The sequence below is a fragment of the Ursus maritimus genome, unplaced genomic scaffold (genome assembly GCF_017311325.1).
Source record: "Ursus maritimus isolate PB19 unplaced genomic scaffold, ASM1731132v1 scaffold_2, whole genome shotgun sequence".
Classification (NCBI taxonomy): domain Eukaryota; kingdom Metazoa; phylum Chordata; class Mammalia; order Carnivora; family Ursidae; genus Ursus; species Ursus maritimus.
In genome coordinates, this window is record NW_024424452.1 from 102,608,517 (window position 1) to 102,624,447 (window position 15,931).

At 54.2% G+C, this 15,931-nt stretch overlaps 1 long non-coding RNA gene across 1 annotated transcript; it reads left to right on the forward strand.

Moving 5' to 3' along the window:
• Positions 1 to 3,673: 3,673 nt before the first annotated feature.
• Positions 3,674 to 6,567, forward strand: LOC103657728. Its single transcript, XR_566949.2, has 3 exons — positions 3,674 to 3,733; positions 5,058 to 5,295; positions 6,446 to 6,567. It is a non-coding gene; the product is annotated as an uncharacterized LOC103657728 (long non-coding RNA).
• Positions 6,568 to 15,931: the final 9,364 nt, after the last annotated feature.

Below are 15,931 nucleotides of genomic sequence, written 5' to 3' on the forward strand. Positions count from 1 at the left end.
ACTCTAGCTAGTTTCTGAGTGCTGTCCCCAACCAAGTTCCCCGAGCCAGCCTGAAATTTCCCAGGGCTTCAACATTGGGTCTCACAGTACTAGAGTAAGCCAGAGTGACTTGCTTTATCCCCACGCCTGCCATCCTGGACGCTGTGAAAACAGATTCGCCCCACCCACCTTTCTTAATCAGCTAGTCATTTTGCACAAGAGAACACCTGCCCCCGACTCTCAGGGAGCCTCAGACTCTTGTCCTGGTGCTGGTGGTTGAAGCCCAAGAAAGATCTCGAGTGTGCAAAACCCTGTACGAAGGCTCGGACGGCTCTGCTGAAGGGGTCTTGCTGTGTGTGAGCAGGGACCTCACACACACATCAGACTCTTCTACCAAAAGACTCCCGAAGGCTAAGAGAGTGCCTGTTAACCACCAACCCCTGAGCCCCAAGTTTAGAGCGTAACCCAAAGCAAGTGACCACAAGTAATAGCTCTTCAAATGCATTCAGGGGCACCTGGGGGGCTCAGTTGGTTGAGTGTCTGCCTTCGGTTCGGGTCATGATCCCAGGGTCCTGCCCCGTCGGGCTCTCTGCTCAGCACGCAGCCTGCTTCTCCCTCTCTCTTTCTCTCTGTCTCTCATGGATAAATAAATAAAATCTTTAAAAAAAATGCATTCAGACTTTACATTTTGCTGGTTTACTTCAAGATACATTTCCCTAAATTTTTCTAATAAAATTAACACTCCAGCAAGATATTCCATGTTTATCCTTTAGCTTCCCCTGTCCTTGGCCCAGCGTACATGCTCCTTCGAGCCACTGTGTTACCCTCTTCCATTCCTGCATAACCTCATGTCATACAAGCTATGGCTTGTTGGCCTTTGAAAACACAGGTTTGAATTGCAAGGGTCCACTTATATACAGATTTCTTCTGATAAATACAGTCCGGGACTGTAAATGTAGTTTCTCTTCCTTCTCACTTTCGTGATAACATTTGCTTCTCTCCAGCTTGCTCTAGTGTAAGAAAACAGTATATAGTACATACCACAAACAGAATCATCGCGATCGTTTAGGATATCGGTGAGACTGCCGGACAACAGTAGTAGGCTCTTCGTAGGTAAGTTTGGGGCAGTCAAACATTATACTTGAATTTCTGATTGTGTAGGGGTGTTGACACCACTAGCCCCCCAGTTGTTCAAAGGTCAGCTGTATTATCCTCGCTGACAGATTTGTAAACAGGTTATTCTGAGAGGATATGCGGATTGGCCAAGGTAACACAGAGTAACAGGCTGAGCTGGGATTTGGGTCCCAGTCTATCTGGTTCCAAATCCTCGTCCTGTCGTTACCTCGCTACAGTAAGTAGGGGTTACCCATGGCCCAGTAATGGAACCTGTTGCTAAGGGATTTTGGCCACACAGGAGAACGGGCGAAGAGGGAGGGCTATGAAGGAAGCTTCTCCCAGGTGAGGGGACTGAGCTTTGGGGACCGCGGGTCATTGACCCCAGTAGTTACCACCAAATCAACCTAGCAAGATGCCCAGAGGCTGGAGAGGTTCTCTGACTAATAGCATGGGGCCAGCTTGGGGCTTCCCCACACGCTCCTCATATTGTCCTGGCCTCAAGGGCAGAGAGCAAGGACCTGGTAGGAGTGAGAGCCCCTTGGATCCCTAGCCAGCAACTCTGAACAGAAAAAGCTCCTTTGCGAGCTGTAGTCAGTCCTGAGCACTTATTTCAGCCTGCAGTCCAGGGGAGTTCAGGAGAACTGACCCCAAGATGTCCTGGGCCCAAGAAAAGCAGGACATGGACACTGTCTCAACCTATATGTTCTCTAGAAGACAGAAGAGGGGCCCCTTGCTGGAAGGACAAGCGAGTGCCTGAGTGCCCGAGGACTGAGCTTGGAGGAGAGGATGAATCCGGAGACTCCGGACATGGCAGGAACAATCTAGGCCTGGCTCCCTACCAGAAACGCCCGCCTGGCGTCAGCCTCGGGAGCCCCCCCACTTCACCTCCATGTGTAAATCCAGTGCCACTCCCTGCTTCAGGGTGTGATTTCTTGGTAGTTCCACCGGGCCTGCCTTTCCCATGATTGAGAGCTCCCCCACAGGAGGGCCATGGCAGGCTCCTTCTCCTGGACCCCAGTTCCTACACCAGGACCCCCTACCTTCTAGGCACTTACTCCCCAGCTGTGGGTGCCTGTCTCACTGCCCCTGTCTGACTGCATCTCTGTTGAAACAACAGTGATTTCTTTGGCCTAGATGTTCACCAAGTGGGCCCAGAACGCAGAAATGGCTCCTTGCTCTCCTTCAAAGAAGGTTTCTGTGCCACACAGCACCACAGAGGGGCTGTTGTCCAGACAGGTCACCTGCAGCCCGATGGGGTCGGTGGTGCGGCGGTAACCACCGTCCAGCCAGAGAGAACGTGGTAAGGAGGAGGCCTTGGCTGATGGAGAGGAGAGGACACTGCGAGGTCTCCCTGTGGGGTCCGGTGGGCCGCGTGGCACACAATGGGCCGGTGTGCGTCCTCGCAGCTTCCGAAGTAGGAAGCTCCAACTTGCTGTGTTATCTGGGGAAAGTCACTTGAACTCTCTGAGCCTCACCTTTCCTTCCACACCACAGAGGTGAATCTGGCCTTTGGGAGAATGAATGGGAGTAAATCCGGCTGGTTCCGTGGAAGAAAAGGAGAGGGGAAGATGGAAACTCTTCTCGCTTGCTCCTGTCCGTATCCCCACAGAACCCAGGACGGACGGATTTTCCTGGTGTGTTTGCGATCACCCAACCCGGTGTGGGCACCCAGACTCACCAGCAGGGGGCGCTAAGTCTCTGTTTTGATCTGCGCGGCCCTGACTGGGAGCTGGGCAAGTTCCAACAGGTGTTGCTCTGGGCAAGGTGTGTCTGGCAGTCCAGAAAAGGCACCCCGTCCCCAGAGGTCTAATATAGCTGATTGTGTTTATTTAAAGCTAGTCACCATTTCTCACCGTCTGACTTCCTCTGGGTGTGTGTGTGGCTGGAAGTGCTTGAGTGGCTGAGTGTGGGGGAAATGCCTGTGTGGGCCTCTGGGCTTTGTCCTGAGTCGGGGGAAGGGGCTTCTCCTGTCAGCCATGCCCTGGGTTCCGGACAGTGGCCAGGCAGCACGTCTCCTAAGCTTGGAGAGGGAGCCCCTCCCCCCCCACCGACAACCAGTGCTTGACAAGAGTCCAGAAACACTGACCTCTGAGTTCAGCCCCGAAAGGAGTCACTCTGTAGGCCCTGCAGTGGGAAGGACCCACTTGGGTGGCCTCCGGAGGAAGCCCCTGGAGGCAGCACCTCCCCCCAACACCCCACCCTCGCTCCTGCTCTCCAGTCAGTTGGGCCCAGGATGAAGGAAGTCTCCCTTGTTTCTCTGGCCAGAGGAAAGAGGCAAATGGTTGCGAAATAGCTCTTAGGTTCCTGGACAGGAAGCCAAAACAAAACAAAACAAAACACAAAACGAAAAGCTCAGCGAGATCACTGTCTTACCCAGAGGGAAGTAATTGCTCAAGTCAAATCAGCCAGCCCGGGCTCTGTTGCCTGCTGAGCCCCGGGAGTGGGCCCTGCCCAGGGGGACCAGTCCGATGGGGACAGGAGCAGAAGCAGGGCCTCTGTCCTGGAGCTCCTGCCTTGGGGGGAGATGCCGTGCGCCCCTCGGGGAACTGCAGGACAGAGCAGCTTGCAGGATGCTATTCTACCAAGGACAAGTCAGGCTGTTTCGAGGAAAGCCTGAGGCCATATGGAGGCAGAGAAGGTGAACGCAGCCTGCCAAGTAGACAAAGTGCTAAGGCCCTTCCCGCTGCCCAGTCAGCAGCTGGCTCTCCTCTTGCTTCTGGACTCCTCAGACTGTCCCCTATTTTTAATTTTTTTAAAATATTTTATTTATTTATTTGACAGAGAGATAGACAGCACAAGTAGGCAAAGCGTCAGGCAGAGGGAGAAGGAGAAGCAGGCTCTCCGCTGAGCAGGGAGCCCCACAAGGGGTTCGATCCCGGGACCCTGGGATAGTGACCTGAGCCGAAAGTAGACACTTAACCGACTGAGCCACCCATGCATCCCTCAGAGTGTCCCCTTTTAAGCCCTCACTGAAGGGCCACCGTGTGACCATCCTTCCCAAGTTGGGGGCAGGGACAAGAAGCCTACAGAACAGGGTGGGTGCTGGACAATCACCACAGAGTGGCCAGCCCTGAAGAAGCCTCCTGACATGGAAGGTACCTGGGAGGACCAGCTACAAGGAAACCCGAAGGAAGCATTGTCTAGGCAGGTGACAGGGACAAGGCCCCAGCGATGCCTGTCCTGGAGGGACTGGGGACCAGTGGTGACTCAGGGCAGACCACAGAGCACTTCAGTCTCCTGAGTTACTTTACGTCCCTTTATGCTGTGAGGTAGACCAGAGGACAGAGCTTGGGTAAGTTAAGTAACTTACCACAGGACACGCAGCAGAGATCTCCATTTGCACACCCCAAGCCTTGACTGGGTCCCTAGGTAGCTCCTGCCTGACTGCCACCCCGACTGCCGGAGGCACGACCTCGGTGAAGACAGCAGCGCCTGGCTTAGCTTGACAGGTCTAGAACTCGGTCTTGCTCTATTTCTTAGGTACTGGAGTTGGTGAACGTCTGGAGGCCTGGCTCACGTCCCCAAACACACAGGAGGGGGATGGGCAAAAAGAAGGCCAGTGTGTCCGTTCACAGGGGGGGCGCGAGTTTTTGTCACTGAGGCTGGTGTTGGGCATTTGTGGGAGTCCCCCCGTCCCCCCTGGTGGTGCCCACGAGTGCAGGACCAGAACAAAGGGAGCCAGCCCAGCGAGCGTGAAGGACTTCCCTGTCTGTGAGACCGGCGGAGGGAGAGACATGCGACAGGCCGAGAAGTGTCGGGGGAAGGTGGCTCTGGAGCTGACCTGGGTTGGCATCTTAGCGCTACCCGTTCATGACCATGTGTCCCTGGGAGGTTACTTAAGCCGGAGCTTCTTCATCTGCCCGATGGAGATAATCACAGAACAATCCAGAATAGCTGGGAGGAGCGAGAGGGGTGCCACGGCTACAGCAACACAGAATAAACAGTGGCTCTGGCTGTCACAGGTGTCTGAGCGGCTTCCCTGTCCCCGCAGAAGGTGTCACCACCACCGGATCCACTCCTACGCTGTTGCGACTCCCCAAGGCCTCCTCCCACCCAGGGTCTCTCCAGGCAGGCCCCTGAACAATCCGCTAGGCCGGAGCTCCTGAGGGTGCTCTCCCCTCAACTTGATGGAGACATGCTCTGTTTTTCGGGGAGATCTGAAGACTTCACTTCCCTCAACTGTATGGCCTCCCTGGAGAGGTCAGTACCCAAGGACACAGGCTTCCAAGTCTGGGACCCGCATGACACTACCGTCTGGGACCTTAGCTGTGCGACTTCCTTTCGTGGGACCCCAGCTTCCTGGCCCCTCCGTTGGGGCGCACCCACCCATGGGCCTGTTGGGAGGACCGGACTCTAGCTGTCTGGGGTCTGACCCCTTGCCCAGCCTGCGGTCGGGACTCCGTAAATGCTAAGTGTTCTGTTATCATGCTGATGTGGGTTTTCTAAGTGTCAAGTTCAGAGATGTTGTTTATGTAACTATGGCCTCGCGAGGGTGTAAGATGACAAGACCTCATCAACGGATGGCTGTGCTAGCCCATGGGCAGGAAAGACCAACGTCACAAACAGGGCGATGCGGGAGGCTTCCTGCAGGCGTTGGAACCAGGTCTGCTTGCGCCTCTGCCCTCCTGGCTGGTCCCCCTTTCCGAGGGTCCACTCTGGGCGCTCCTGGTATGGGAGCCAGGGAATATGAGAGAGGGAGGGCACCCTGCAGAGTGGTCTGCTCCCTGACACTCCCTGGAGTGCTTCTTGCTTGAAGACCTGAGGGCCCCTGAGGAGTCTGGAGATTTGGGGGTGGCTGGGTAGGAATGAGACTGTGGGTAGCTTGGTTAGGCAGAGGGACCCAGGCCTTCCTAAAGAACTTTTTGTCTCCTCTCCAGCTGCTAACTCTACCCCACATTCTCAACACGAACCCCTGAGGGAGACAGGCAGTCCCTGGACAGGTCTTTTTGGGGGACACCCGATTCAGGCACAGCCTCTAAGAAAGCACACTCAAGCTAGCTCCCCATTCCTGCTGCAGTTTGGAGCCCACTGGGGCCAGGGAAGCATGCACCAGCCTGGAGCTCATGGGACAGAGCTTACAAAATCCCTCCAATGCTGTCACGGTAGTCCCTGCTCACAGTAGTCCTGCAGGGTGCGCAGAGCAGATGTTTGTTTCTTGTTTTTTTGCATTTCAGAAACTTTTATTAATAGTCCCTAAACCGCAAGAATCAGATGGGTTTTTTGAAGAGTGCTAAACGCATAATGATTTCTATCTGGAGCATTTAATTCAAATTCTGCCAAATTCTACATTGTATTCCACCGTCTCAGTTTGCTAAGGCTGTGAGTTTTACTGCCGTCTTTGTTTTCCCAGGTGCAGGGGAAGGGCAGTCCATACCGTGGTGGGGACCCTGCATGCGAACATTTGGGCAACCGAAAGATCTGCCCCACACCAGCCTCAACACGGACACGACCGCCTTCCAACCGAAGTCAGTGCAAATGAGGAACTGGAACTCAAGCTTAGAGTCGAAGTGGATGATCCTATCCAGACATTGAAGACCCACATGCTCGAACAAAAGCTTTCCCTGTGCCGCGGCAGGACTTCGGGGACGCTGGTGATGCAAGGAGCCAGCAAAGAAATGTGGCGAAAGGCACAGGATCTCAAGCCAGACTGCCTGGCCTGAATCCTGGGGAAGGCAGTGCCCTGGGCCAGTTACCTAACCTCTTTGTGTCTCGGCTTCATCAGCTGTAAAATGAGACAGCAGAGTTTTTAAAATTAAAAAAAAAATTTTTTTTATTGAAGTGTAATTGACATATAACATATTAGTGTCAAGCGTACGACATAATGATGTTGATATTTGTATATACCATGAAAGGATCAGCACAATACGTCTAGTTAACATCTGTCACCATATATAGTTGCAAAGAAATTATCTGTTTTAAGATTTTATTTATTTGAGAGAGAGTGAAGGGGAGAGAGAGAAAAAACACAAGCTGGGGGAGAAGCAGACTCCTTGCAGAACAGGGGGCCTAATGTGGGGCTCGATCCCAGGACGCTGGGATCATGGCCTGCGCCGAAGGCAGATGCTTCACTGACGGAGCCCCCCAGGCGCCCCCAGAAATTGTTTTTCTTATAACGAGGGCTCTTAAAATCCACTCTCTAAGCAGCTTTCAAATATGCAACGCAGTGTCGCTAGCTGTAGTCCCCATGCCGTACCTTACACCTCCACACCTTGTTTGTTGTGTAACTTGGAAGTACCTTTTGACTCTCTTCACCCAATTCCCTCACCCTCCACCCTCTTCCCCTCTGGCACCCGCCAGTCTGTTCTCTGTTATCTGTGAGCTTGGTGCTTTGCTGTTGTTCCACAGTAGCAAAAGTTTTCTTCCCATTTTCCAGATGAGGAGACTGGGGCCCAAGAGGGAAAAGACCAGATCCCTCACCTTAAAGTCACGAGGAGACCAGGACTCAGCTGTCTCCTGAGGTGAGTGAGTCTCCCAAGGTCCCTGCGGCCCCTGATGAACTGGGTGGCTCAGGAGGGCAGCCTGGCTGACACCCGGCTCCACTTAGCTGCCTGGTGAGCCTTGCCAAGTCCTGGTGCTCCAGAGGACAGGCGGGTACCTAGTGCCCTCCCTGACCCAGGCCCTGACCCCTGGCATGGGGCCCAGCCTCACAAAGAGCTGTCAAAACGTGCCCTCACCACCCCCCCAGCCTGGAACAGCAAGAGTTAGTAAGCCCTTGGGGAGGGAGCTTCTTTCTGCGAATTCCTGTGAGTCTGGGTTTTCCCTGTTTTGCTGATCCCCTGCCTGCTGTTTTGTCCAGAGCTGACAAGCAAGGGAGAAGCTGGTACACGTTTCTGAGCTGGGGATGTGGAAGGGGAACCAGGCTAGGCTCCACCGCATATCAACATCAATTCTGCCCGTTTTAGTAAGTTTAGCGCTGGTTGCGGCTTTGAGGATTGTCATGGTTGAAACGACATTTGGTTGCCCCATCTCTCTGTCTCTGTCTATCTATGTGTCCCTGTTCCTGTTTCCTGTGCCTTCTTTGTCTCTGTCTCCATATATAGACATTTGTGGGTATACATGTGTATATTTATACATATACTGGTGTACACCGTATCTACAGATACATGCTTATGTGTCTAGATACACACACGTACACATATATATTGTCTCTGTCTCTGTGCTCTCTCTTCATTAATCTAACTTGAAGGTCACGGAGCTTCCCATGGATGGGACGAGGGCCACAGGGCCACCTCCTCTACTCACTACCTCTGATCAGGATGGTCCCTGGGCCACTGGAGGTGGGTTAGGTTTTCAAACAGACTTCCCCTTCTCACACTTGCCACTGGGGAGTCAAACAGTCTCCCTATTTCCTCCTTTGGCCAAATGCACACCCTTCGTTCCGCAGTTCAGACACCGGCTTTGGTGTCCCAGGGGAGAAATGGTAAGACCGATCAGATCCCAGCCCAACCCGCTGCTTAATGAAATTTGGTGCTTTATAGGGCTGAGCCTTGCCAAGGGGGAGGACAACGGGTGGCAGAGGCAGCTCGGGGAGTGTGGCAAGATGCTGTCATGGCCCTGTGTGAGACTCCAGCCAAGCGCTGTGCAGGAGAATATTTATAGACACCCAGAGAGCCACGCATGCCCGGGAAAGTACTACTTGTTTCCTGGAAACGCGGGCTGGCTCTCATGGTCTTACCAGATACGGGGAGTGCGTCATCCCAAAACAGGGAAAGCTACGTCCTCAGCTCCCTGGCATCCACCCGCCGCATGAAGAGCCATCTGCCCCTAGAAGCCTGCAGTGATTTCTCCCCGCTCGCAGGAGAAGCTCTTTCCCAGACCTGCCCGAGGCCCCGTGAACCAGTACAGCTCGGCTCCCGCCTCCCAGGCCTCCCCGCACTCCTCCCAAACCGAAGCACCATAGGTGCCATCCTCCAGGGGCACCAGACCCCCTTCCACCTCTGAGCCTTGGCATGGGCGGGGCCCTCGGCCGGGGGTGTTTTCCTCATCCCCTGGTCTTCAGGCGGAACCCCGGCCACACACCGTGTCCGCCGAGTGTCTTCCCCACCCCCGGGCAAAGTTACCCGTTCCGCCGAGGGCTTAGGACTCTGCACACTTAGCTCTGATAACTAGTTACTTCTACTCCTATCTGTCTCCCCCTGCACACCATGCATCCTCCAAGGTTAAGAACTGTCGCTTACTCATTTTTGCATCCTCAACATCTAGTGCAGTGCCTGATGCGGAGCAGACGTGCAATGGAGAGTGGCCCGTGGGCCCGTGCGTCAGACTGTCACAGCGGAGCTGCTAAGGAAGGGCTCAGGGCTGGCGTGCAGTGGAAGACTGGGTTTAAACACCCGCTCGCCACTTGCTAGCCAACACACTTTTCCAGTTACTTAGCCTCTCCGTCAGTTTCCTCATCTGTAAAGTGCATAGAACAACAGAACCTGGGGCGCCTGGGGGGCTCAGTCGTTAAGCGTCTGCCTTCGGCTCAGGGCGTGATCCCAGCGTTCTGGGATCGAGCCCCACATCAGGCTCCTCCGCTGGGAGCCTGCTTCTTCCTCTCCCACTCCCCCTGCTTGTGTTCCCTCTCTCGCTGGCTGTCTCTGTCTGTCAAATAAATAAATAAAATCTTTAAAAAAAAAAAAAGAACAACAGAACCTCATGGGGCACCTGGGTGGCAGAACCAGTTAAGCGTCCGACTCTGGATTTTGATCGACTGAGATCAACTGAGATCGACCGACTCCGTTTGGCTCCGGTCATGATCTCAGGGTCCTGGGATGGGGCTCCCCTCCCCCACGTTGGGCTCGCTGCTTTTCTGAGAGTCTGCTTCTTTCCCTCTCCCTCTGCCCCTCCCCTTGTTTGCACTCTCTCTAAAATAAATAAATCTTAACACACACACACAATAGAACCTCACTTATATGATTGTTGCAAAATTCGAATGATTTGCATATAAAGGATTTCATGCAGCACCTGGCATATATACGCATGTAATTTTTTTCTTACAACCCCCGTTTTGCCTGTCAGCAAATCCGGTAGGCTCTTCCTTTAACATATCCAACCACTTGTTATCTTCCCAGTGCTCACAGTCCAATCCAAACCACCATCATTTCTCAGGGGCATATTTCGATGGCCACTGTCCTGGTCTTGCTTCCACTCTTGTCCCCCATCACCTATTTTCAACACAGCTGCCAGAGGTGATCCCTTAAAAGTGTTAGTCAAGTCAGGTCCTTCCTCTGCCAAAATTCTCCTTTGGCTTTCCTACCTCACTGAGAGTAAAAGCCCAAGTCCTCGGTAGGGCCTCCAGGGCTCTTTATGATCGGTCAGTGCTGCCTCTGAATCCATCTCCTTGCTTTCCCTCTTTCTCTCCTCACTCCAGCCACCCTGGCTGACATGCTGTAACTCAGCCTCGCCCCACACAGCCCTGCCCCGGTGCCTTTGCACCTGCCATTTCCTCAGCCTGGAATTCTATTCCCACAGAAATCCTCCTGACTTCCTTCCTTACTTAGAGTCTTCGCTCAAGTCACCTTCTCCAGAGGCCTTGCTGGGCATTCCATCTAAACTTCCGACATGCTTGCTATTGACTCCCTTCTCTCTTTCAGCCTTTATCATTACTAGAAAGATAGATTTTGTGTATTATCTCATTCAGTGTCTGTCTCCCCCAGTAGAATGTAAGCTCTAAGAGAGCAGGGATTTGCCTGTTTTGCTCACTGTTGTATCCTCAGCCCCTAGAACAGGGTCTGACACAAAGTAAGCACTCAGTAAGTACTTTGTGGAATACATAGATCATTCCAGGAAGTTCTGTGAGAGTCCATGTTCCCTCTGTTACCAGAGCTCAGTGTCCTGACCGCACAGTTGAGAACTGAGATTGCTGTAAAATACTGGGACAGCGGCATCTGGGCTGTGCCAGGGCCCTCCTCACTGCCCCAGGGCGTCAGAACTGACTCAGGAGGCAGAACCCCAAACTGTGCTTCTGTCCTCAGACTGGATTTTCCTCTTCCTCCAGCCCAACCCAGCTGTGTCTGGTAGAGGGTTTGGCTGGGAACTCCAAATGCATCCTTTTCTCTGGAGAGGCTGGGCATCGGGCCTCGGCCCCAGGAAGAGGGAGTGGCGTGTGAAGACCCCCCACCGATCAAAGCCACAGGTACTAACAGTGTTGTCACTGCCCCTGTCCAGTTTTCTTGGGGTGCCCACAGGGCCTTCCAAGGGGAAAAACCAGTGCCATCCTTCTTGGATGTGGTTTCCTAAGGAGCCAACACTCCTCAGAGTGGGTCCACGGCATCACATGTCTGGGCCCGATCCCAGGCCTGCTAAATCAGAGCCTCGGAGGTGAGGCCTGCCCCGGCATCTGCATTCTGCGGCTCTGCTAGGAGATTCTTCATAAAATTAAAACAAGAGCCGCCCATCAGATGTCGATGACCTCCTGGGGCAGGGACCGTGACCTTCTCACACTCCAGCCACCCTAGCTCCAATCTCACCACCCCCCCCCCCCCCCCCCCCCCCCCCCGCTTCATTTTCCTCCTTAGTACTTCTCACAATACGATCTGATATAGTACGTGTATGTTCCGTTTGCTTATCCTGTCTAGCATCTGACCTTCCCCCACCCCCACCCCGCACACTCCGACTGGACGTTTTTGTCTATTTCAGTCACTGTCGTATCTCCAGTGCCTAGAACAATGCAGAACACATAGTAAGTGCTTCAGCAAATAGTTGTTGAATGAACAAAGCCCTCCTTGATAAGAGCTCGCGGTGAGGGAGGGGGACTGCTGGGAGGGAGAGAGTGATCCTGTTGGGAGCCAGGAGATGGTCCCTACCCTCAGGGGACTCTCGGCGTCCCCAGGCAGACCAACACCCAACAATCCCACGTGAGCTCAGGCTGAGTCATCTTCTACGTGCTATCTGAATGTTGAACCACTTTGTAGAGCACAGGGATACGGGCCAACGGGGCTGGAGACATGCTGCACGCCTTTCCCCTCCCAAGACTCCCTCTCTTTTGCCGTCCTACCCCTCCTGTAGGCCCCTTCCGGCCGGCAGCCCTCCCTGAACGGCTCTGGGCCCCCTCTCGTCCTCCTTCTGGCTGTAAGGAGCTCCAGGGCCCCTCCCAGGCCACCTCCTGGCCTCCCCGTGAGCTCGCAGACAGCACAGACTCCCGTCTTACTCGCCTTCCTCAGCAAAAACCTAGAGCACAGTAGCTACTCAGTAAGTCAGGAGTCTGGGGCTTTAGGCAAGGAAAGCACAGGGAACACAGTTCTGTTCGGGGCTTGGTGGACGCCAGGGCCCAGGGCGGGCTCAGCCGAGGGGCTTTGCTTCTCTGTCTGTCGTACAGGGAGTGACGGTGGGGCAAGGGAGTCTGCGGCAACATGCCTCGATGCTGGCCCTGTCACCCACCTATTTCGTCCGACTGCTAGCTCTGGTAATAAGAGCTAACATTTATTGAGTGTTTACTGTGTGCAAAGCGCTGCTCTAAGCATTCCATAAGGATTATCTCATTTAATTCTCATAACATTCTGAGGCAGGGACTTTTTTTTTTTTTTTTTTTAAAGATTTTATTTATTTATTTATGTGACAGAGAGACAGCCAGCGAGAGAGGGAACACAGCAGGGGAAGTGGGAGAGGAAGAAGCAGGCTCCCAGCGGAGGAGCCCGATGTGGGACTCGATCCCGGCACGCCGGGTTCACGCCCTGAGCCGAAGGCAGATGCTTTTAACGACTGCGCCACCCAGGCGCCCCTGAGGCAGGGACTTTTAATTACAGATATCACATGTGGTCAGGGCCTGTGCCAGCTTGGGGTAAAGGCTGTGAAGCAGTTGGTGGGAACCCCAGCATGCTGTGTTGAGGGGGTAAAGGAAGAGATGGGGAGGAGGGACTCCATCAGCATTGAGACCTCCCCCACTGCCCATGAGGTCCCATGAGCTTTTCAGAGCGGAGAGGCCTAGCTCCATCTCTGTCGTGGCTTCCATCCTGGTACCACAGGGTCTCTGGAATGTCCTTCAGGGTTCCCCAGTCTCTACAAGCTCAGCCTTCAAAAACCCAACCCGGAAGTCAAGGGTCTAGGCTTGTGAATGTTTGCCTGATAGCTGGCCATTCTTAATCTGTTCAACCAGTGAGCTTCTTGTTTGCATTAGGAACGAAATAATTAGGAAATCTCCCTTCCCTCTCCCTAATCCCCACCACCCCCCACAGAGGTCTCCCACAGGGGGCAGGGCTAGGTCAGTGCCACTCAGAGGGACCTCTCCACCCTCCCTGCCTCGCCAGCACTATGACTAGGAACTTCTCTTGGTCATCTGGCCCTGGCGGTGGGCCCTCCACCCTGCTCCCAGGCCCGGCCTCTGTCCTGACAGCACTCTCCCCAGGCCCCCAGCTGTGAGTAACACATCACATATAGGGGCACCAGGCACTCCCGGCTAGAGCGAAGGTGGAAGGGAGAGGGATTGTGACAGGGTGTGAGAAAATCAGAGAGCAGGAGAAATTGGAGAAGGCGGCAAGGCCATGCCCTCCCTCCCAGCTTGGAGGCTGGGTCATTAGACAAGGTCTGTAAATAACATCTGAACGGTCTCGGGTGCTGTGTCTGAACCATGACGTTCTACTCCCCAAATAGACCTTGACTATGTGCTCCAGGCATTCCGTGGGCCCTGGGGGAGGCGCTAGAACCTGCCCCTCCCCCTCAGGGTACTCTAGAGCCAGGACCCAGGGCACGGGGACCCCAGCTCATGGGTTTATGGCAGGGCCCTGCTGAAGGTATTGGTAAGCCTCACCTCTGTTGCAGGCCCATGTCCCGGGAGCATTCAAAGTCCCTGTTTTCACCAGTTCATAAGAGTGACAAATACTGCTGTGTTTCCCCCTGAAAATAAGCGGAGATTCAGATGCTCACGGGCCACTACAGTGGGCTCAAAGGAAGTCCGTGTCTAAGCCCTCCAGACATTCATACCCTCCCGCCCCTGTGTTTTGGGTCCCCCAGGAAGGCTCTGAGGGCGTGCAGTGGGCAGACCCCCAGTGCTCGCTGCTGGAGGTGGCGGAGAAGAGGTAGGGTGGAGGAGAGCGAGGCAGGGTGGAGGAGGACATGGCCAGAGCCACACAAACACGCAGCTGGCTGTTCAGTCCCCATTGCAGGGTCTCCCCCTGCCACCCTCCATGTCTCCCGCCTTCTCCCCTTCTCGCTCCAGTAATCTCTCCTCCTCCCTCTGCAGGGCAGAGGGGTGACCCACGAATCTGCCATCTGTCACCTCCCCCGATGCCCAGGTCCCTGCCGGGGTAACCGAGATAAGCGTCTTGCTGCAATTAAACATTGACAGGCCTGAGCCTGGTGCTCAGCTGCAGAGAAACTCCCCGGGTTAGTGTGTAGGGAGGCAGGGAGACCACAGCAGCTGGGCCTTTAAAAATGGATGAAACCAGCCCCTTTCAGAGGGGCTGTGTCTCTTAAAGCGGCAGTTCTCCTGTTGGCCAGAGAGGCAGGATCCAGGAGGACTCAGAAGAGGCCAACAGCAGGGCCCAGATCCTGAGCCAGTTTCCAAGGCTCGGCTGTTCCTGCCCTTCCCCTTCTGTTGGGTGCAAAGAGCGTCATAGGCTCCAGCGTCAGGCAGCCTTGCTGTCTCAGCTCGACCCCATAGCATGGCTTTCCACACCCTGAACCTTCGTTTATTTATCTGTAAAATGGGCTTAACCCTTATCTAAAGGTTGTTACAAGGATGGAATGAAATAGCATATATAAGTTACCCAGCACAGTGTTTGGCCAAGAGAGGTGATTACTAAAGCTTAGTCCCCTCTCTCCTTCCTCCTGGAAGGGAGTGACTTTCTTTCCAGACTTAAGGGTCCTCAGGGAGACCCTCTCTGGCTGGGCAGGATCCTTTCCCTGCCCGCAGAGCTTCCAGAGACCCTGGCATCAGTATAGGTTTGCTTGTCTGTCTTCCCCACTAAACAGGAAGAACCCCGACAACAGCTATCTTGACCACTACTGATCTCCCAGCCTCCAGCTCAGTCTGGCATATTCTAGCTGCTTGGAGAATGCTGAATTGAATGAAATTGGAAAAAAGAAAAACCTTTAAAAGGACTCACATGAGATCAGCACACCAAAGGTTTGTTGACAAAATGACAGAAGATAGAAGGAACTGAGTGCCTTGTGCACAGAGAGGGTCATCACAGGCTGCCCGAGCTCACGGATGGTCCAACACCCTCACTTTATAGTGGAGGGGATGGAGGCCCAGCGAGTTGGTGGCAGAGCCCAACATTTCACGGGGCTCCTGACTCCTGGCTCCTTGCTGGAGAGCTGGGGCTGGGACCAGCAGGCTCTGCACCCCGTCCCCTGTTCCTTGCCCAGGGACCTGGAGGGGTTATGTGACTGGCCTCACGGAGTCACACAGTCAGCTCAGGGTGAACCTGGACTCAGGCAGCCCTCTGGCTGTCCCGGCCAGCACCGTGGCCCCCTGGGTACCCAGAATGCCTTGTTTGCAGGATAGAAGGGTACTGGGCTCTTCAATCTTGGTTCTAGCAACAGCACCACGTACTCCCTGGACTCTGGGAGGTCAGGGGTTAAGTGGGAGTGTTTGAAGAGGGGAGAGTATGAGCCCTTTCCCTACGCATTGCCCCAAAGAACCCACTGACTCCATCTGTTTTTGAGTCGCCCTGTTGCTGTGGGACCCTGAACTCTCGCAGCCTCCGTGGCCCAGGGGCCCGGCTGGCTGGGCCACTCCTCAGCCCTGAGCAGCCTGCTAGAGCAGAGGTCAGGAGAGGGAGATCCAGTCCCAGCCAGCCTCTTGATAAGTTCTGTACAGCCTATCCTCTGGGATCACCATCATGAAGATTACGTAACACCATAAATGTGAAAGTTCTGGGAGATAAACACTATCAATGTAAAAAAATATTTGGCT